This window comes from Myotis yumanensis, unplaced genomic scaffold (genome assembly GCF_028538775.1).
Source record: "Myotis yumanensis isolate MYYU_CA2020_CCGP unplaced genomic scaffold, mMyoYum1.0.hap1 SCAF_8, whole genome shotgun sequence".
NCBI lineage: Eukaryota > Metazoa > Chordata > Mammalia > Chiroptera > Vespertilionidae > Myotis > Myotis yumanensis.
This window is the reverse complement of record NW_027223759.1, coordinates 15,770,477-15,775,183: the sequence shown is the minus strand read 5'-3', so window position 1 is coordinate 15,775,183 and position 4,707 is coordinate 15,770,477. Positions and strand designations below refer to the sequence as shown.

At 43.2% G+C, this 4,707-nt stretch overlaps 1 pseudogene; it reads right to left on the bottom strand.

Annotated features, from left to right (window-relative positions):
- Positions 1–860, bottom strand: LOC139015445 (polypeptide N-acetylgalactosaminyltransferase 11 pseudogene; annotated as a pseudogene).
- Between the last annotated feature and the right edge of the window lie 3,847 nt (positions 861–4,707).

The window sequence follows — 4,707 nt, the reverse complement described above, 5'->3', positions numbered from 1 at the left end:
TCAGCCGCCATTTGTAAGGACAATGTGTCTGGCTCTGGAGCAAGGGATGATGACGAGCTTACCCCACACATCCCAATCCGAAATGACATGTCCACGTTCCCCTCCCAGATATCCACGCCGCTGTCACACCGCCCGAGGTCACTGCAGTAGCTTCTGTTCGTGGCGCACAGTCCCCCAGCCATTGTAGGAGACGTGGCTGGTGCGCAGCTCCTTCTGGCCCTCCCAGCTCGGAAAGGGGAACAAGACCCCATTTGAAGTGCAGTCCCCAGTTGAACCCTCCAGGCACCACAGGGGAAGAGCTGTAGGCCAGCGAGTCCGCAGGTGAGATCGATCACCAGGCACAGGACCGTCCGTGGTCCTCCAGGAGGGCAGCCAGCGAGGGCTGCAGCCGCGTCACAGTCACTTCACGGTGGCTGTCCAGGAACACCAGGGCGTCTCCTGCTCCATGGGCTGCTCCTATCATTCTTCCTCGAATTAATCCCTCATGCTTTGTATTTCTTATTAATTTAATTTTTCCAGGGAGGTGTTTTGGGGCAAATTCATCTAGTTCTCCTTTCAAATCATGGAAGTCCCTGTTGTCGTCCATGAGGATGATTTCATGGAGAAGCCGGGCTGGTATGAGGTCCAGGATGCCGTGCACAGTCCGCAGCAAAGCAGACAAGGCTCCGTTGTAGAAACAAACAACAACACTAGCGACTGGCAGATCCGTAGGGTATGCCTTGTCTTTACGAGCTGCATTCCCTGTCTGGCACATCTCTGTGGTAGTCCAAGGTGTTGTTAAGCATATTGAAGGCATGTTTCTGATACCCCAAGTCTCTCAACTCCTGATCATGTTCATTAAAAATCATACCCAATTCAGAAGAGGAAAAAAATGGTGAGGTTAACATCATATGATCTGCAGACATTGTGGGAACCCTAACCAGAGTACGCCGGATGATCAAGGCCAATTTGCCACACTCGTGCATGCAGGCAGTATTATTAGGTGAAAGGCCCCTTTGTCCTACACAGGTGAGAGGGCAACGACTCAATAGTAGCAATATACGTACTGTGCAAGCGCACCCTTATGTAACCTGCTTAGGTTAATGTAGCACGAGCGTCACTAATTGGCACGAGGCCTCTTTTGTTGGAGCGTGTATATAAGTTGCCACTGACCAGCCAGTGCACGGCTGCTTTTGCGTGGCTGCTTTTGTGGGGCTTTTGAAGAACTGCTTTGTCTGATGGCTCCTGTAGTAGCAATGGCTACTTGGTCTAGAATAAAGTCTCTCCTGTATATGCCTACAGCCTCTCATGTCTTCATCTAATACCCAGCAGCCGAGGAGCTGTGCTCCCACAGATATTTAATTTGCAAGTTGTTGTTTTCTTGCTACATTTTGGAACACACACACACACACACACACACACATATTTCTAGGCCCATGAAAAATTCCTAGTACAAAGTAAAACTAATCATCGCCTAATGCAACGGTTCTCAACCTGTGGGTCGCGACCCCTTTGGGGGTCGAACGACCCTTTCACAGGGGTCGCCTAAGACCATCGGAAATCACATATATAATTACATATTGTTTTTGTGATTAATCACTATGCTTTAATTATGTTCAATTTGTAACAATGAAATTGGGGTCACCACAATATGAGGAACTGTATTAAAGGGTCGCGGCATTAGGAAGGTTGAGAACCACTGGCCTAATGGATAACATGATACTGCTCTGCTTTAGTCTCTCCACAACGAGTACAGCCCGACTTGCTGCTGAGAGAGGAGGCTCTATGGAGAGAATACTTTCTGAAATAACTTGTTCAGACATATGCCTTCCCCACCACACCTTCTGCTCCTTGTAAGAAGTGGCCCTGTCCAAGTACTGACCCCTATGTATGTACAGTGTCTAATACCTAGAGGGCATTCAGAAAATGTGTTAAACCACCAAACTGTAAAATGGTTCTTCCAGCGAGAGCAATGGACACAGAAACCTTTACTCAGGTGTATGCATGCTGATTCATGATCTTACGTTTAGCTTGGTTCTCTTTTCTATTTAGTACAACTCTGATTGGTTTAATTAACAGTAATCATCAAATTAGCAAAACCTAAACATTACTGAGCTGGTAATATAATGAAAAACAGGTTTTGTCCAGCAGATGGCAGTAGAACTCAGTTTAATAATTTCAATTGTTAATGAGCTTGAAAAATTAATAACAATGATGGCAAAAAAAAAAAAAAACACCACTTGCCCCCAGAATAGCATTTTTCTATTGACGTTTGAGGAAATGGCATCTACATTTAAAAAGAAAAATCCACATAAGCATTCAAACATATTGGAAATGCTGCAAGTATGAACTTCCAAACATGGTGTTAATGGTCAATCAATTTCTTCCACGTCAAAGTTTAAAACAGTTTAAACTGGATGTCAAGTTATTGTTAACTAGAGTCAGAATCCCTGGAGATGAGGGACATGCAGGACTGGATATAAAAGATTATTCCAATGTGTATTATGGTGTGAGTTGAGACTTTTCTGAAGACTCAAACTTTATTCACTTTACCAATTATTTAGCTCTCTTTTCTTTCTCAAGAGTAATATTAAACCATATGTTTAAGCTTAAAAGGAGAGAGTGCAAGACAAAAGGGAGCCCAAAGTGTTGTGGTTTTGTTTTTATGGGAGAAAAATTCTCCAAGTCCAAAGGGTTTTGAAAGAGACTGGTGAATTCATCACACTGGAAAATGTTTATAATTACCATTATTATGAGGTTTTTCCCAGTTCTGAATGTCTATTTTGTTTCTAAGAAAAGGAAGCTTTTCCAGTAAGCCTGGAAAGGCGTCTTCATCTAGAAGAGTATCCTGGAATGGGGCCTTGTATCTTTGGGGCTCTTTCTCTCCAGGCTCCTGTCCCCTCCAGCTTTCTCTCTGCACTTTAGCAGCACACCTTCCCTTCCGTGCCTTGAGGACAGATACACAAAATCACACCCAAGAATCTCAGTGATGTGGTCACTGCTGAGAGGCCACCCCGGCTACCACAGGGTAGGGCAAAGGTATGGATAGAAGGTGAATCGACGGGCCTTCAGGCTTCCTGCCACACTCCAGCTAGGGCAGGTCCATTTTAATCAAGGGGCTGCATGGTAGCTATTCCCATGTTTATTATTTCCAGCTTAGAGTAAAGAAAATGGCTCTTTTGATGTTCAATCCCCTCCAACACAGACACACACACACACACACACACACACACACACACACCCCTCAAACACAAAGCTCTGTCACAGTCTTCTCCAGTCTTCCTGTACTCTCTCCCATCCCATCTTCAGCCCCACCCAGCCTCAGATTGCCTAACGGCTCCGTGATGAGTCAGGACAGAGAGGTACTTTTATAAAAATCCCCATCCTCTGTGGCAGCCCGTTTACCGTACTTTTAAACTACCATGTCTTAAGGAAGAGAAAGAAAGTTTATATTCTCAGCAATATTAGAAGATTTTTTTAAAAGGGCAAGAAGCAACGGACTTTATTAATAACTTGGCTGGAAAGTGGCAAGGCAACATCTGGAATACTTATTACCCATTGGGCATGCTATTCATCTCCATGGGGGAGATTCAACATGACGAGCTCTAAGGGAAATCAGCCCCATCTAGTTAAATTAGAATGATTAGGGTCATTTAGACGGAGGAAGTCTAATTTGTGTGGATCTGGAGATTTCATACAAACTGGAATACCTAAGTATTTAATCTTCCCGGAAGCTCAATTTGAAATTGAAAGAGACTATTGCATGGATGTATAATGAGATGAGACATATTAGAAATTAGCTTAACTATCACTGCACTGTGAGCAAGTAGCCCAAGAAATCAAAGACTTTCACTGGCAGTTTGTACACAATAGTAGAAGAAAACACCCTGTACAACTCATTAGCCATTCTATTATGTGATGAACTCCTTAAAGGGAAACTGGAGCATTCAGAGTGAACTTGAATTGTTTTCTACCGCTTTGTAAAAATTCTCCCACCAAATTTATGCTGTAAAGTAGATGTCAACAGAATTCAATCCTAACCTTACCTTCTACCATGGGGGTGCTGAACCTTTCTGGCGTCATGGACGCCTTCAACAGGCTGCTGAGGGCTGTGGACCCCATATCAGAATAATGCTTTAATATATAAAGTACATAGGATTTTGTTTTAAATATGTAAATAACTTTAATATGTAGATTACAAAGGAAATCAACTATATTGAAATGTAGATATCAAAGTAGTTTTAAATGTGTGTAGTATCTGTGCTTTTCTTTATTAGCACATCTAATAAAGTCTAGTGAAGTATCTGATACCTCTGATGAAAAGAAATAACTGTTATCCTGTGGTATAAAAATATGGGTGAGGTTATCAGTAAGAAGTCTTAGGTAGTACAATTACAACTGTGTTTGTTGTCTATATTAGTAAATGAGGGAAATGCTTAATTCCAGTTAGAACTGAGTGAAAATTAATGTGCATTTGCTTTCCATTCATGTTCACAGACCATCAGACCTGCTAAACAACCACCCAAGTTTGGTGAAGAACTCTGGTTCTGCAACTAAGTAGATGGGTGTGACACAGGTAAGACTGGGGTCACTATAGGAGAACGTAGGGTAGTCAAGCTCCCAGACTCCAGACACATCCAAAGGAGGCACTGCGCATGGCAGTCCGCCTTTCTAAACAGACAAAAGGTAATAATGCAGAGTATGAGAGGGCGGGAGTTGGGGTTGGGC